General features: G+C 43.2%; 1 protein-coding gene across 9 annotated transcripts in view; it reads left to right on the top strand.

Annotated features, from left to right (window-relative positions):
- MMD (monocyte to macrophage differentiation associated) overlaps positions 1–15,485 on the top strand; it is an 81,439-nt gene that overhangs the window by 42,309 nt on the left and 23,645 nt on the right. For 2 of the 9 annotated variants that reach the window (XR_011561891.1, XR_011561892.1), the window contains exon 8: positions 2,823–3,027. The exons of 3 other annotated variants lie outside the window; for them this stretch is intronic. The gene's annotated coding sequence lies outside the window, so the exon portion shown is untranslated. Of the gene's footprint in view, positions 1–2,822; positions 3,028–3,182; positions 3,410–4,287; positions 4,501–5,130; positions 5,813–15,485 lie in introns of those variants that run through there. 4 more of the 9 variants (XR_011561889.1, XR_011561888.1, XR_011561890.1 and 1 more) reach the window with 4 other exon arrangements.

Raw genomic sequence — 15,485 nt, 5'->3', positions numbered from 1 at the left:
TAATCAGTTTATGTCACGTCCTAGGGCTACGTCATTCTTTTACAACATGCCCTGTCCCCTTCCCTCCTGTTTCAAAAGCTCCCAACGGGGCATCCACCCCATTCCTTCAATCTCACATGTCTCTATTCTAGTATCTACATTCCTGCCAGAGCATTTTTTCTAAAATGAGAATGACTTGACTCCCGGAAGTGGTTCCCCATGTCCTTCAGGATAAGCCTGGTGCTGGATCTGGGACCTACTTACCTGGACTCCTCTACTGCCAATCCACAGGTACCATCCGGCCAATCAGAATACTAGCTGTTCCTCAAATATACCATTGCTGTCTCATGCCTGCATGCCTTTGTACATGCTGTGCCCTCCTCTTGGAATGCTTTCCCTCACCCCACAGTCACTAATATCCATCCACATGAAAAATTCCTACTGAGGCTTCAAGTCCAAGTGTTAACTCCTCCTGGAAGTCTTTACTGTCTTTGCTGGGTTTAGGAAGGGCTCCTCCTTCACAGTCACCAAAGACATTCCACTATGACAGCTATTAATCACACCATATGGGACTCATCTGTTCCCCACAACAGACCTCAAGGTAAAGGAAAGTTTCTAATCTTTGTACACCTGATCCTTAAGAAGTACTCAACACATAGGAGCTACTTGTAGCATACATTGAATAAGCAAATGAATGAATGATTAAATAAAGTTAATGGCACTGATGGGATTGTTAGGTAGGTAGAATAGGGAAAAGGAGTCCAAAATGGCGGTGGCTAAAAGACAAGGAAGGTCAAAGGAAGGTCCGAGGACCAGAGTGAAGACTTCAGGCAGAACAAACAGCACTCCTGGCTAAGCCCAATTTGCATAGGGCAGGCCCAGGTGGAGGAAAAAACATATAAAAGGAGGAGCCAAAGCGCTTTCTCACAGACTCTCCCGCGTGCGTGCGCTCTTTTCTTTCACTCTCTCTCTCTCTCTCACTCTCCTGCTATCTTCTAAATAAAATGGAACTGTAACACTGATTTGCCTAAGAGCTGTAACACAGTTTGTCCAAGACCCGAGAGCTGTGACGCGCCGAGGGCTTTAATGTCCGTCGCTCCAAATCTTTGTTGTGACGAGACAAAGAACCGAGGAACATACACTCGTGTGACAGGAGCATTTGTTGAAAGAACATCTTCTTGAGAAGAAACTTAGAAACCAGGCTGTCAGATTGAAACCATTTACCACAGATTGGGACCCATGTACTGGACTCAAACCCAGCCAAAACCCTCCTTGGGACTTGAACCCATGTGTCTGGGACTCAAACCCAGCCAAAACCCATGGTACACGGTTTCAGGACCTAATGAAGCTCAGATCCTTGATGTCTCATCACAGAAAGAATTCAGTGAGAGACAAAGTGATAGGTAAGAAATGTACATATTCAGATTCAGAGAGAAGCACACTCCACATACAGACTGTGGGCAATCGCAGACAGTGAGTGAAATGTGAAATGTGGCATGGTTAGTTTTTATACGCTGGGTAATGTCATATGCTAATGAGTGGGACAGTGTCAGACTTTATTTTATGGGGCTCCAAAATCACTGCAGATGGTGATTGCAGCCATGAAATTAAAAGACGCTTACTCCTTGGAAGGAAAGTTATGACCAACCTAGACAGCATGTTAAAAAGCAGAGACATTACTTTGCCAACAAAGGTCCGTCTAGTCAAGGCTATGGTTTTTCTTGTGGTCATGTATGGATGTGAGAGTTGGACTATAAAGAAAGCTGAGTGCCGAAGAATTGATGCTTTTGAACTGTGGTGTTGGAGAAGACTCTTGAGAGTCCCTTGGACTGCAAGGAGATCCAATCAGTCCATTCTGAAGGAGATCAGTCCTGGGTGTTCATTTGAAGGACTGATGTTGAGGCCGAAACTCCAATACTTTGGCCACTTCATGTGAAGAGTTGACTCATTGGAAAAGACCCTGATTCCGGGAGGGATTAGGGGCAGGAGGAGAAGGGGACGACAGAGGATGAGATGGTTGGATGGTATCACTGACTCGATTGACATGAGTTTGGGTGAACTCCGGGAGTTGGTGATGGACAGGGAGGCCTGGCATGCTGCAATTCATGGGGTCACAAAGAGTCAGACAGGACTGAGCGACTGAACTGAATGAGTGGGAGGATTATTCCATCTATTTTGGAGAAGGGGTGGAGATTTCCAGGAACTGGGCCACTCCTTGGTCTTTTGACGTGCCTTGAAACTATCATGGCGCCTCTGGGTGTGTATTTAGCTTGCTGACTGAGGATCAAGGTCTAATCAAAGTCAACCTGTCTGCCATCTTGGACCCATTTGATTCTAATTGCTTTATGTTGTGTCCTTGGGGTATGTCATTCTTTCAAAAGTTTTGCCCTGCCCCTTTCCCTCCTGTTACAAGATAAGCCAACAGCACCTGTCCTGAAGCCTTTGAAAGGGAAAGCAAAGAAAGATGAGTCTTGAGCCAGGCTTAGTAACCCCACATGACCTTCCTCCCTCCACCCAAAATCTACCTTGGTCAACCCTCTTCCATTTTACAAATTCAAGCCTGAGCAACAAAGTTAAGGAGGTAAAAAAAAAAAAAAAAAAACTGTATTATTGCGATGTTGAATTAAAATGATCCCACTCCTTGGAACTTCCCTGGTGGCCTAGTGATTAAAACTTCCAGTACAAGGGGCATGGGTTTGATCCATACTCAAGGAACTAAGATCCTGAATGCCAAGGTATTGCCAATAGATAAATAATCCCAGTCCTTCAGATGACCTGTTCTTTGAGATTATGATCTGCCCCTTAGCATGGATAATCAAGGACTGACCACATCTCTTTCTCAGGACACTCTGGTTCCTGAATCATCTGCGCAAATCAATAATACCTCCTGGGATGAAATCTGTGTCCAACCAACCAAATCAACCAGAAGACATCCAGCTTCAGAAACTCTAAGATCCCAGGCAGGTTGACCACTTAAGTCCTTTCAACTTTAATTCCAGGGCAGCAGGGGCTGCCAGAGTCCTGGACTGTAGTGACCCACAAACTCAGGTGAGTCCAAGGAATACTCTAATAATAACGTCTCCCAGCTTAAGACATTCTACTTTGGAAAATTTCCAAGTACCTTCGTGGCTATCACCCTGCCTTCTTTTTCAGTTTTCTTGGGAGGTCATTTGGTGGTAAACAGTATTATTTCTATGTTACAGTCAAAGAAAGTGAACCTGTTAGGAGGGAAATAATAACCCAAGATCACACAGTGAAATGGACATCAAGCCAGGACCTGCAAATAACACCTCCAGAAAGGCTGCTCCACAAAGTCTTCTATGAAGCATCAGCTGCTCCTTATTTAAGTCTGGGGGAAAATTAAATTTGGGGAAAAAAGAATAGAAACATAATTAAATGATCTGGCAAGAGAATATAAAACCTGGAGGGAACAACTCATCCCTTTGTGTTTTTTTTTTTTTTTTTTTTTTTAGCTGCTTGTGCATGCACGTGATTTTTCTTATTTCTTATTCTCAAATGTTCTTTTCTCATTTCTTTTTTAAAGTCAAATCTTAAAGCACTGAAACCCAAACCCTTCAGCACCTGACTTCCTTGGGGCCTGACCTTCCTGTGGTTCTCTCTGCTGGGGGCTGGCCAAGCCATTTAACCCCATCCTTTTAATTTTTTAAGCTTTTCTGTTATGGAAAATTACATATGTATATAAAAGTACAGAGCAACTCAATTCTAAATGGAATGACAAATAATGCAAAATAAAAAAGCCTAGGCCTAAAGATGTGTTTTCATTAGGAAATCATTAGCCCATTTTTCTTCAGCTGCACTGAGGCAGCATGAACTCAAGACTTGAAGGAAAACGTCTGTACCCAGTTTTTCCCTCTTCTGAACTTCATGGCTTTTGGAAAGTCGCTCTGAAGTTTGGTTTCTTTGCTTGCAAAAGAGGAGTGATCAAGCCAACTGCACAGAATGGCTGTGACAATGAAGTGAGATAATGTCTGGGAATATGTCTTATAAGTTATGAAATGCTCTAAAACTGTGAAGAACTATTATTAATCTTTCATAGGACCCTTGGAGCATAGCCATGCAAGAGTGTGATTAATATGCTCAGGAATGTAGACAGAGGTTTGCAGGAGAGAAGCCCGACCATGGCCCGCCTCTGCTCCGACTTGGTCCTAATCTGTTCATCTTATGCCACTTTGTTGGTCACCCATTTGACCTTGCTGCCCTTCTCACTGCAGGGACAATTTGTCCATCAACCTTGTCTTCCCAGCTTCCCCAGATAAATCTGGTCAACAGTTCTGTTTTTCTAACCAGACTAAACCAACTCAAGATGATTTATTTGGAAAGACCTCTTCAAAGTGGCCCCTGTGATCATCTTAATTCCAGTAACATCTCGACGTCCACCAAGGGGTCAGGACCCAGGCAAGAAGCACTGTGGACTTAGGAAGGAGGCAGGAAAGGAGGACCGCCCTTGCAGGCTCAGCCTCTCTCTTGTAGGTCAAGGAGGATCCCCACTCTCCTTAGAAGGTGGGTCAAGGACCACTGTGAACAAGATGAAATCCATGACCCCACGAAGCTGATATTCCAGACAGGGAGCTGACTATAAATGAGTAAACATATAAACAAATAATAAGCAAAATAGCAAAGTAAATAATAGTTCAAACTGTGAAAGGAAGAATGCAGAGAGATTAGAGAAAGAGACAGGAGGTGGGGGTGGCTAATTAAGATAAGACGGTCAAGGTCACGAAGTGTGAGTGCCCTCCCCATCCTGCCTTATCATGAACAAGGAAGCTAAGAACTCCACTTGCTGCTGGCAGCCATCCCATACCCTGAAAGGAGCTAGTTACAGGATGAAGCCATCACTACAGATAACAGAAAAAGGAAAAATTGTACCCTTGATGCTGTGGTTAAACCACTGTATCATGGAACCCTGAAGACCTCCTAACACTGGACCTCCCAGTTAGGTGAACCAACAGCTTATCTAGGCCATTTTGATTCAGGTTTTCAATGTCCAGCAACCAAAGGTGTCAGGACTCACGAATGCCTCTTGTGGATTATAATCCCCACCCAAGCAGCTTGTCCATCCAGCCACATGCAACACTTCCAAGCGATGGAGATTCTGACAAACCTGAGTTTCTCTACTTCTTACTTTTTCAGGGACGTCATTACCCAGGTGAGGCACTTCGTGTGGCTGACGTGTTAATGATCCTTGACAAATGTCTGTGAAGCTGAATTGAGTGAATAAGCCAGAGTGTTGCTTAAAAGGGGATGAGACACAGGAAGTCCTAATCTCCCAGAAGAGAAGCACGTTCTAAAATAAAATATCACAGCCCTTTCTAGGTCACAGAATGCTTTCACATACCTTCCACCATTTAAGCTTGTACTACCCCCGGGACCATCATTATCATCAGTTCATGGCTAAAGAAGTAAGGGATGAGAAAGCTCAAGTCAAAGAGCATGGCGATCAAGTGACACTCAAAGGTACTCTGACTTCCAATCTTCCATTCTTTTCTGGATTCTGAAAAGAAGTTAGCTGATGTAGTAGATATTCTGGCTCAAGGAACAACCAAAGAGCTGCTAACAGAGTTATTAACATCAGAGAGCAAAGTTTGTGGAGACGATGGTGCAGAAAACGTGTTCATCCAGAATCAGCCAGGCACTGGAGGGGCCACATATTTGTGACAGGAATATAAAAGCTTTTCTGTGTTACTTCAACCAAAACTGACTGACTCCCACTTGAGTCACAGGAAAATAGGATAATTCTTGTATAGTGCCTTCCTCTCAGCCCTACCCTGATAACGCCAGTAATAAAGGCACAGCGGTGTTTTTCACTGTGTAATTGATATATTTATTTATTTGGCCACACTGTACAACAGATGGAACATTCATGGGCAGGGATCAAATCTGTGCCCTCTGCAGTGGAAGCACAGAGTATTAACCACCGGACAACCAGGGAAGTCCCAATTAATCATTTTTTAAAAGATTCATGTATTTCCCATAGGCCTTTAAATTTAGAATCATTTGAGATTTGCAGAACGTGCCAATAGTATTGAGTTCCCATATACCCCCTCACCCAGCTTTCCCTGTTATTAACATCTTCCACTAGAATGGTGTATTCGCCATAATTAATGAATCACAATTGCTTAATCATGATTAACTAAGTCTATACTTGATCCAGATTTCCCTAGTTTTTGTCTAATGCCCTCTATCTGGTCCAGGATCCCATCCAAGATACACTGAGTCATCATGTCTCCTCAGGCTCCTCGCGGCTGTGAGCTTCTCAGTCTTCCCTTGTTTGTCACGACCTTGACGATTTTGAGGAGGACGAGTCAGGTAGCCTTAGAATGTTCCTCGCCTGGGATGTGTCTGATGTTTAGCACATGGTAAGACAGGGTTATGGATCTTGAGAGGGAAATCGGCAAAGTGCCATTCTCATCATGTCCTACCAGGAGTGCCTACTATCAACATGACCTACCACTCCTGACATTGACCTGGGTCCACCTGGCTGAGCCGTTGCTTGTTGGCTTTCTGCACTGGCAAGTTACCCTTTTCCCTCTTTTCCCACCCTGCACTCTTGGGAAGAAAGTCACCATGCCAGGACTTCTCTGGTGATCCAGTCGTTAAGACTCTGCACTCTAGGGCACTCCTAGAACCCAGGGCCCTGGGTGTGATCTCCGGTCAGCGACTAGGATTCTGCATGCTGTATGGCATGTCCAAATTGAAAAGTCACCAAGCACACACACAGCCCACACTAGGGAGCGGGGAGTTGGCTGCCCCTCTTGAGGGCAGAATGTCAACATCAATTATCTAGAATTCTTCTACAGGGTAAATTGGTTATTCTCCCCTACTTTTTAAAAAAAGTTTTATGTATTTATGTTTTGGTGCTTCCTAGGTGGCTCAGACAGTAAAGAATCTGCCTTCAATACAGGAGACCCAGGTTCAATCCCTGGGTTGGGAAAATGCCCTGGAGAAGGAAACAGTAACTCACTCCTGTATTCTTGCCTGGGAAATCCCAAGGACAGTGGAGCCTGGCCTCCATGGGGCTGCAGAGTGGGACACGACTGAAAGACTAACACACACATTTAATTTTTGGTTGCACTTGGTCTTTATTTCTATGCACAGGCTTTTTCTAATTGCATCCCTACTTTATTTTGTGTAACTTGACTTCATCTCTATAAAAGTCTCCATCCCCTGCCTTACCCCCTTCTGACTGAATTCTTAGCCAAGCCAGTTCCAGGCTGTCCTGATTAATCCCATGTCTTCTACTTTTCCTTCCAAGCAGTTGCAAGGACTGCATCTGAGTTCTGATCATCACACAGTGAGTGGGCATTAGAGGTGGGGGAGGCATCAGACACTTGAGGGGGCACCTGTCAGCACTGTGCTGGCCTCTGCCAGACCTCTCCTCTGCCTAACCTGCAGTGTGGCTGGCGGACCAGCTCCCCCAGCATGACGCAGACACCATCAGGTCGACCAGTTCTCTCATACTCGTTTTTGGATACACAAAGAAATGTGAGTGTCTCCCTAGGAAGGCTCCCTGGAGCTTAGGAAACTGAGCCACTGGCTGCTTTGGACTCTCTCTGCTCTCAGCCTCTGGCATTATATCTCCCTTCTGCTCTCAAGCCACAGGCATGTAAGGCGCCACTGGGGCCCAGGCCTAGGGCAGGGCCCCCCGCTGCTGGAACTCACACTTTTCCAGGGCCACTCGTCCCACCCCCTTTGAAGCTGACTCTGGGGAGGAGCACCCCTTCTCGGGTACACTCACCACCTGCTGTCTTATTTTCCTTCCAACCCTGTCACGTTCTTCCCCTTGGGAGGAGTAGGCAGGCAGAGGGAACCCAGCTCAGCAAGCTGTCTTTGTCGTTTTTTTGTTGAGTTGCTAAGTTGTGTCCAACTCTTTGTGACCCCATGGACTGTGGTCCACCAGGCTCCTCTGTCATGGGATTTCCCAGGCAAGAGTACTAGAGTGGGTTGCCAGTTCCTTCCCCAGGGGATCTTCCTGACCCAGGGATCAAACCCACATTTTCTGCATTGGCAGGTGGATTCTTTACTGCTAAGCCACCAGAGAAGTCCCCAGCTCAGCAAGTATCCTGAGCTAAATCATTACAGCTTACACCTGACAATCTTAACTCCCAATAATTTAACAATGTTATTATTGCTTTTCAGTCCTTCCTTGAACTTCAGAAATCTTTTATGTAGTGGCCTGTATATAGAAAGATCTCAGGACAGTAAAAGAAGGTTTGGAGAAGAAAAAGCCAGACATAGGAATTGGGTAACACCCCAGAACCAATGAGAGTGCAAAACGGCACCTCCTCCCTATGGAGACATAATGTGATGAAGAAACAGGATGAGACAGCCGTGACTTCATCCATGCCTCATCCACGCACCTTGCTTCTCAGCTGCCTCCACAGGCATAAAGGAGGCGTTTCCTCTCTTCTCATCTTTGTTAGTGACCTTGTGAGAGTAAGTGATAATAGGACCTTACGTTTGCTTAACTCCAGTTTATAGCACATTTTACATTCTTTAGTGCAATAGGTTATCATCCATTTTAGGGCTTCCCAGGTGGCTCAGTGGGTAAAGAACTGGCCTGCAATGCAGGAGATGCAGGTTCAGGATGATCCCCTGGAGGAGGGCATAGCAGCCCACTCCAGTATTTTTGCCTGGAGAATCCCACGGACACAGGGGCTGGCGGGCTACAGTCCATAGGGTCACGAAGAGTCAGATATGACTGAAGTGACAGCACGACTCATCATCCATTTTACAGAGGAGGACACCAAGATTCAGAGAAGTTAAAGCACTGAGTCCAGGAAAACCAGAGAAAGATAACAATCACCAGAGCTTACAGTCTTCTGTTTCTAATTCCATTGTGAAGGGAACACTCAGCAGTGTGCCTGTCACCTTTGGAGAAAGAACAAATGGCAAGGCAGAAAGCCCATCTCTTGTCCTTCAGCTTTAGGAACATTGCCATAACATGACAATTGCAAGAGCACAAATACTTTTTTTTTTTTTTCAAATTTTTATTTATTTTCCTTTCCAGTTTTATGGAAGTATGATTTTTCAAATGAGAATTGTAGCAAAATGGTGGAGTAGAAGGATGTCTGCTCATCACCCCGTAGACGGCAGCCCACTAGGCTCCCCCGTCCCTGGGATTCTCTAGGCAAGAACACTGGAGTGGGTTGCCATTTCCTTCTCCAATGCATGAAAGTGAAAAGTGAAAGTAAAGTCGCTCAGTCGTGTCCAACTCTTCACGACCCCATGGACTGCAGCCTACCAGGCTCCTCCATCCATGGGATTTTCCAGGCAAGAGTACTGGAGTGGGGTGCCATCGCCTTCTCCACATCTCCTGCAAGAGCACCAAAATTGCAACTAGCTGTTGAACAACCATCAGCAAGAGGACCATCAAAAAAAAAAAGATACCTCACCTCCAAAGACAAAGAAGCTGCACTGAGATAGTAGGAGGGACACAGTCACGATCAAATCAAATCCCATACCCACCGGGCGGGTGACCCACAGACTGGAGAACAATGGTATCAAAGCAGTTCTCACACTCTTGTGAAGGTTCTGAACCCCACTTCAGGCTTCCCAGCCTGGGGATCCAACAAAGGGACTGGGAATCCCCAGAGAATCGGGCCTTGAGGGCTGGTGGGATCTGGTTATAGCCTTCCGGAGGACTGAGGGAAACAGATACTCCAGTCTTGGAAGGCACAGACAAAGTTGTGCACCCACCAAAACCCAGAGGAGAGGGGCAGTGATCCACAGGAGACGGAACCAAAAGTATCTGCTAGTGTGGGAGGGCCTCCTGTGGAGGTGTGGGTCAGTAGGCGCCCCACAGGGAAGGGGACACTGGAAGGTCTGCCTTGGCGGAAACCCTCTTGGAGGTCACCATTAACCCTACCATAGAGCCCAAAGACCCCAGGGCTGGGTTGCCTGAGGCCAAACAACTACCAGGGATGAAGGGCAACCCCACCCATCAGCAGGTATTTGGATTAAAGCTTTACTCAGCAAAGCTCTGCCCACCAGAGCAAGATCAAGTTTTTCCCACCACCAGTCCCTCCCATCAAGAAGCTTCATGCATCAGAGGGCAGACAGAAGAAGCAAGAAAAAGCACTGTCTCACAGCAGCTAAAACAAAAATCATACTACAGAAAGTTAACCATGATTCAAAAGCAGCAAGTTATGTCCCAGATGAAGGGACAAGATAAGGTCACAGAAAAACAACTAAATAAAATAGAGATAGGCAACCTTCCAGAAAAGTAATTCAGATTAATGATAGTGAAGATGACCCAGGATCTCTGGAAAAGAATGAAGGCAAAGATGCAAAAAAAATGTTTACCAAAGACCTAGAAAAATTAAAGAACAAACAGATGACTAATACACTAGAAGGAATCAGTAGCAGAATAACTGAGGCAGAAGAATGGATAAATGATCTGGATGAAAAAATGGTGTGAATCACTGCCACTGAAGAAAAAAAAAAAGAAAAAAAAAAAAATGAAGACAACCTAACAGACCTCTGGAACAACATTAAACATGCCAACATTCATATTATATGGGTCCCAGAAGGAGAAAGAGAGAAAGGACCTGAGACAAAATTTGAAGAGGTAATAGGTGAAAACTTCCTGAACATGGAAAAGGAAATAGTCAATCAAGTCCAGGAAGCACAGAGAGTCCCTGAAAGAGTCCCAGGAGGAACACATCAAGACAAAAATTACAGATAAACTATTTAAAGCAAAAAGGGAAAACAACAAATAACGTACAAGGGAACCCCATCAGGTTATCAGCTGATTTCTCAACAGAAACGCTACAAGCCAGAAGGGAATGGCATGATATATTTAAAGTGATGAAAGGGAAGAACCTACAACCAAGAATACTCTACCCAGCAAGACTCTCCTTCAGATTTGATGGAGAAACCTAAAGTTTTCCAGACAAGCAAACATTAAGAGAATTCAGCATCACCAAACCAGCTTTACAACAAATGTTAAAGGAACTTCTCTAGGCAGGAAACACAACAGAAGGAAAAGACGTAAAGAAAACAAACCCCAAACAATTAAGAAAACGGTAATAGTGTCATACCTATCAATAATTACCTTGAATGTAAATGCATTTCCACTTACCACATCACTCTGCTTGACCCCCGCCCCCCAAATTGTATGTAATTAATGTAATTATTTCATATTGTTAAATTAATCATGTTCCTATTATGGCTTGCAATTGTAATTATCATTTATTCTTTGTCTGACTATTGATTGTGAAAATTGACAAACTTCTTTTACTATTGTGATTATTACTATTATTACTCACTTAACACCATTTATCACGATTGGTCAACAGAAAAATAATAGAATTCTGTATCACCAAAACTAGGATATAATAGAAAAACCTGTAATTGCTTTTTAAAATCCAGGTGCATATCAGAATTATCTTGAAATTTTTTGAAAAATACAAATGCTCAGGTATTGCTTTTTTCCTCCAGAGCTCTAGATATGTTTCTAACGAGCAGTCATACTTAAAAACAACTGTACTATATGATGATCTTACTTTTATCTAGTTTATTTCACTTTTTCTATTTCATATTCAGTGCTCCCATTTCATTTAGTTTATGTTCTCCAATTTCTCCATCTCTTCTTTGTTTTTAATCTTCCTCAAGCCTCTATCAGGTGTAGTAGAAAAGCTTTAATATACATATATGAAAATAAGTACTATTTTAGAAAACTTATGAATTTTTGCCTAATTTAAAAAATTATGACATTTTGATTCCGTTCGTTTGACCTAGTGTGAATAGAATGCTAGATTTCTAATTAAAAAATAAATATGCAACAATCAACAAAGGTTTACCATATAGCATAGAGAACCAGAGTCAACCTTGTAACAACCTATGATGGAAAATAATTTCAAAAATAATATATATGTATTTATATAACTGAATCACCTTGCTGTGCACCTGAAACATTGTAAGTCAACTATACTTAAATAAAATATATATATATTTTAAAAATATGTATATATTTAGGTCGTACAATATGATTTAAGATATACAGTGTGATGTTCTGATACATGTATACACTGTGAAAGGATTAATACAATCACATTAATTAACAGATCCATCGTCTCACATAGCTACAATTTTTACTAATTCTTCAGTCATAGTGAACCGCTGCCCTGCAGGTCCGTGGAGGAGAGTATGTGATAACAAAAAGGCACAAACTTGGGTATTACTCATGTGTTCATTGGGGTGGTGTTCTAGGTGCTATGGGTAAAAAAAAATGAATAACAAGATTTCAGGAGTTTACTAACTAGCAGCAAGAGATATGTATACATGTATAACTGAATCACTTTGTTGTACACCCGAAACAAACACGACATTGTTACTCAACTATATGCCAATATAAAATAAGCAATTTTTTAATTAAAAAAAGAAATATGAGCAAGTAAATAAAATTCAGTATTTATATGAGTCTTAGAAGGTGATACAGTTCAGCTCAGAGAAGGATTGGTCAGTCCTGGGGAGCAGAGATGGAGGCTTAATGGAGGAGGTGTCTCTCGGGCTGACTTTAAAAAATAAGTGGTTTTGCCACATCGAGAAGGAGATGAGGGAGAGAGAACTGAGGGGAAGGAGGTGTCATGGGGGAGGTCCTGAGGCACTGAAACGACCCAAGTATCTCAGGAAACACACTTCCTTGTGGTGAACCATTCAGGGAAGCAGGGCGGGGAGGGGCGGCACTGAGGCTAGGGAGGAAGCAGGTCCCAGAGGGGCTGAGGGTCAGGCTCGCTCTCCAAGCCACGCTGAGGGCTGGCGGCACTGCCGGTGCGACTAGAGAGCATTAGAAATGTGGTCTCTTGACTGAGAAGTTCATTTTTAATTCATTTAAATGTTAAAAGTGGTATTCAATTCAGCTATCGAAAAACCCTTAAGTATATTTGGAGCACCTTGGATAAGTACATCTACGCTTTCAACTCTTTCAACTTGCAAATTTTATGAAATCTAAATATAAGCCGAATATTCTCCATGAAAACATCTGAAATGAGATACACAGTAAGCGTGAAGATATAGACCAGATTTCAATGACTTGGAAAAAAAAAGTAAAGTACCTTATTCATTGTTATATTAATTGCATGTTGAAATAACATTTAGATATATAGGGTTTTAATCATTATTTAAATTCATTTATCTTTATAATATTTATTTATTTATTTGGCTGTGCTGGATCTTAGTTGCGGCACTCAGGATCATTACTTGTGGCATGTGGGATCTTTCGGTTTCTTTCTTTTCTTTTTTAATTAATTAGTTGTAGTTGCACTGGGTCTTCACTGATGTGTGAGGGCTTCCTCTAGCTGGGGGCTACTCTTCCCTGTGGCTCACTGCGGGGCTTTTCCTTGCGGAACACAGACGCCCAGAGGCGCCTGGGCTTCGGGAGTCGCAGCACGTGGGCTCAGTATTTGTGGCACCCGGCTTCGTTGCTCCGAGGCAGGTGGGATCTTCCTGGACCAGGGACTGAGTGAGCCCACGTCCTCTGCACTGGCAGCTGGAGTCTCATCCACTGCACCACTAGGGAAGTCCAGTTTCTTTATCAACTTAAAAAATTGTCTAGTAGCCACACTAAATAATTCTATGTGCCTGCATTATATTTTCTTGGGAAGAGTGCCCCTTAGGCACTGGAGAAACTTTGAAGAAAGTTATTAGGTTGGTGCAAACGTAACTGCAGTTTTGGATTATTAATTTTAAATCATTATAACTAGGGTCAAACACATCTTTATTAATCAAAATAGGAACCATTACAATCAATACATTTTTGCCAATGAGAAATAAGTTTGTTTACTTCTGTAATGTGAAGTCTGTGCTTCAGGGTTTGACAAACTCTTGGAAAGCATTTTCTGCTTCCTATTGGCTGTGGAAGCATTTTTCCTACAAAAAGTTTTTGGACGCTTGAAGAAGTGGCAGTCAGTTGGCAAGAGGTTAGGTGAATATGGCAGATGAGGCAAAACTTCATAGTCCAATTTGTTCAACTTTTGAAGTGTTGGCTGTGTGACCTACGGTTGGGTGTTGTCCTAGAGAAGAATTGGGCCCTTTCTGTTGACCAGTGCCGGCTGCAAGCATTGCAGTTTTCAATGCATCTCACTGGTTTGCCGAGCATACTTCTCAGATGTAATGGTTTCGCCAGGATTCAGAAAGCTGTAGTGGATCAGATGGGCAGCAGACCATCAAAAAGTGGTCATGACTTTTGTGTGGTGCAAGTTTGGCTTTGGGAAGTGCTTTGGAGCTTCTTCTCGGTCCAGCCACTGGGCTGGTCATCACTAGTTGTTGTATAAAATCCACTTTTCATCACATGTCACAATCCAATTGAGAAACCGTCCACAGCTGCTGTGTAGAAGAAAAGAAGACAACACTTCAAAACAATGATTTTTTTTTTTTTTTTTTACTTTTGGTCAGCTCATGAGGCACCCACTTATTGAGTCTTTTCACCTTTCCAGTTTGCTTCAAATGTCAAATGACTGTAAAACGGTTGATGTTGAGTTCTTCAGCAACTTCTCATGTAGTTGTAAGAGGATCAGTTTCAATGATAGCTCTCAGTTGGTCATTGTCAACTTCGAGTGGCCAGCCACCACACCCTCATCTTCAAGGCTCCTGTCTTCTTTGCAAAGCTTCTTGAACCAGGACTGCACTGTACATTCATTAGCAGTTCCTGGGCCAAATGTGTTACTGGTGTTGCAAGCTGTCTCTGCTGCTTTACAATCCATTTTGAACTCAAATAAGAAAATTACTCGAATTTTCTTTTTGTCTAACATCACTTCCATAGTCTAAAATAAATATAAAATACACAGCAAGTAATAAGTCACTGGCAAAAAAAAAAAAAAAGGCGAGAAATACGCATTAAAATGATGTATAGCAAAACCACATTTATTTATGAATGTATTCCAATATCAAATAGCAAAGTTCAACATTCAGTTCAGTTCAGTTCAGTCACTCAGTCGTGTCCAACTCTTTGCGACCCCATGAACCGCAGCACGCCAGGCCTCCCTGTCCATCACCAACTCCCGGAGTCCACCCAAACTCATGTCCACTGAGTTGGTGATGCCATCCAACCATCTCATCCTCTGTTGTCCCCTTCTCCTCCTGCCCTCAATCTTTCCTAGCATCAGGGTCTTTTCAAATGAGTCAGCTCTTCGCATCAGGTGGCCAAATTATTGGAGTTTCAGTTTCAACATCAGTCCTTCCAATGAACACCCAGGACTGATCTCCTTTAGGATCAGGATCCTTTAGGATCAGGACTGACTGGATCCCCTTGCAGTCCAAGGGACTCTCAAGAGTCTTCTCCAACACCACAGTTCAAAAACATCAATTCTTCGGCACTCAGCTTTCTTTATAGTCCAACTCTCACATCCATGCATGACTACTGGAAAAACCATAGCCTTGACTAGATGGACCTTTGTTGGCAAAGTAATGTCTCTGCTTTTTAATATGCTGTCTAGGTTGGTCATGACTTTGCTTCCAAGGACTAAGCGTCTTTTAATTTCACGGCT

The sequence above is a fragment of the Bos indicus genome, chromosome 19, assembly GCF_029378745.1.
Source record: "Bos indicus isolate NIAB-ARS_2022 breed Sahiwal x Tharparkar chromosome 19, NIAB-ARS_B.indTharparkar_mat_pri_1.0, whole genome shotgun sequence".
Taxonomy (NCBI): domain Eukaryota; kingdom Metazoa; phylum Chordata; class Mammalia; order Artiodactyla; family Bovidae; genus Bos; species Bos indicus.
This window is presented reverse-complemented; position numbering and strand designations above follow the sequence as displayed.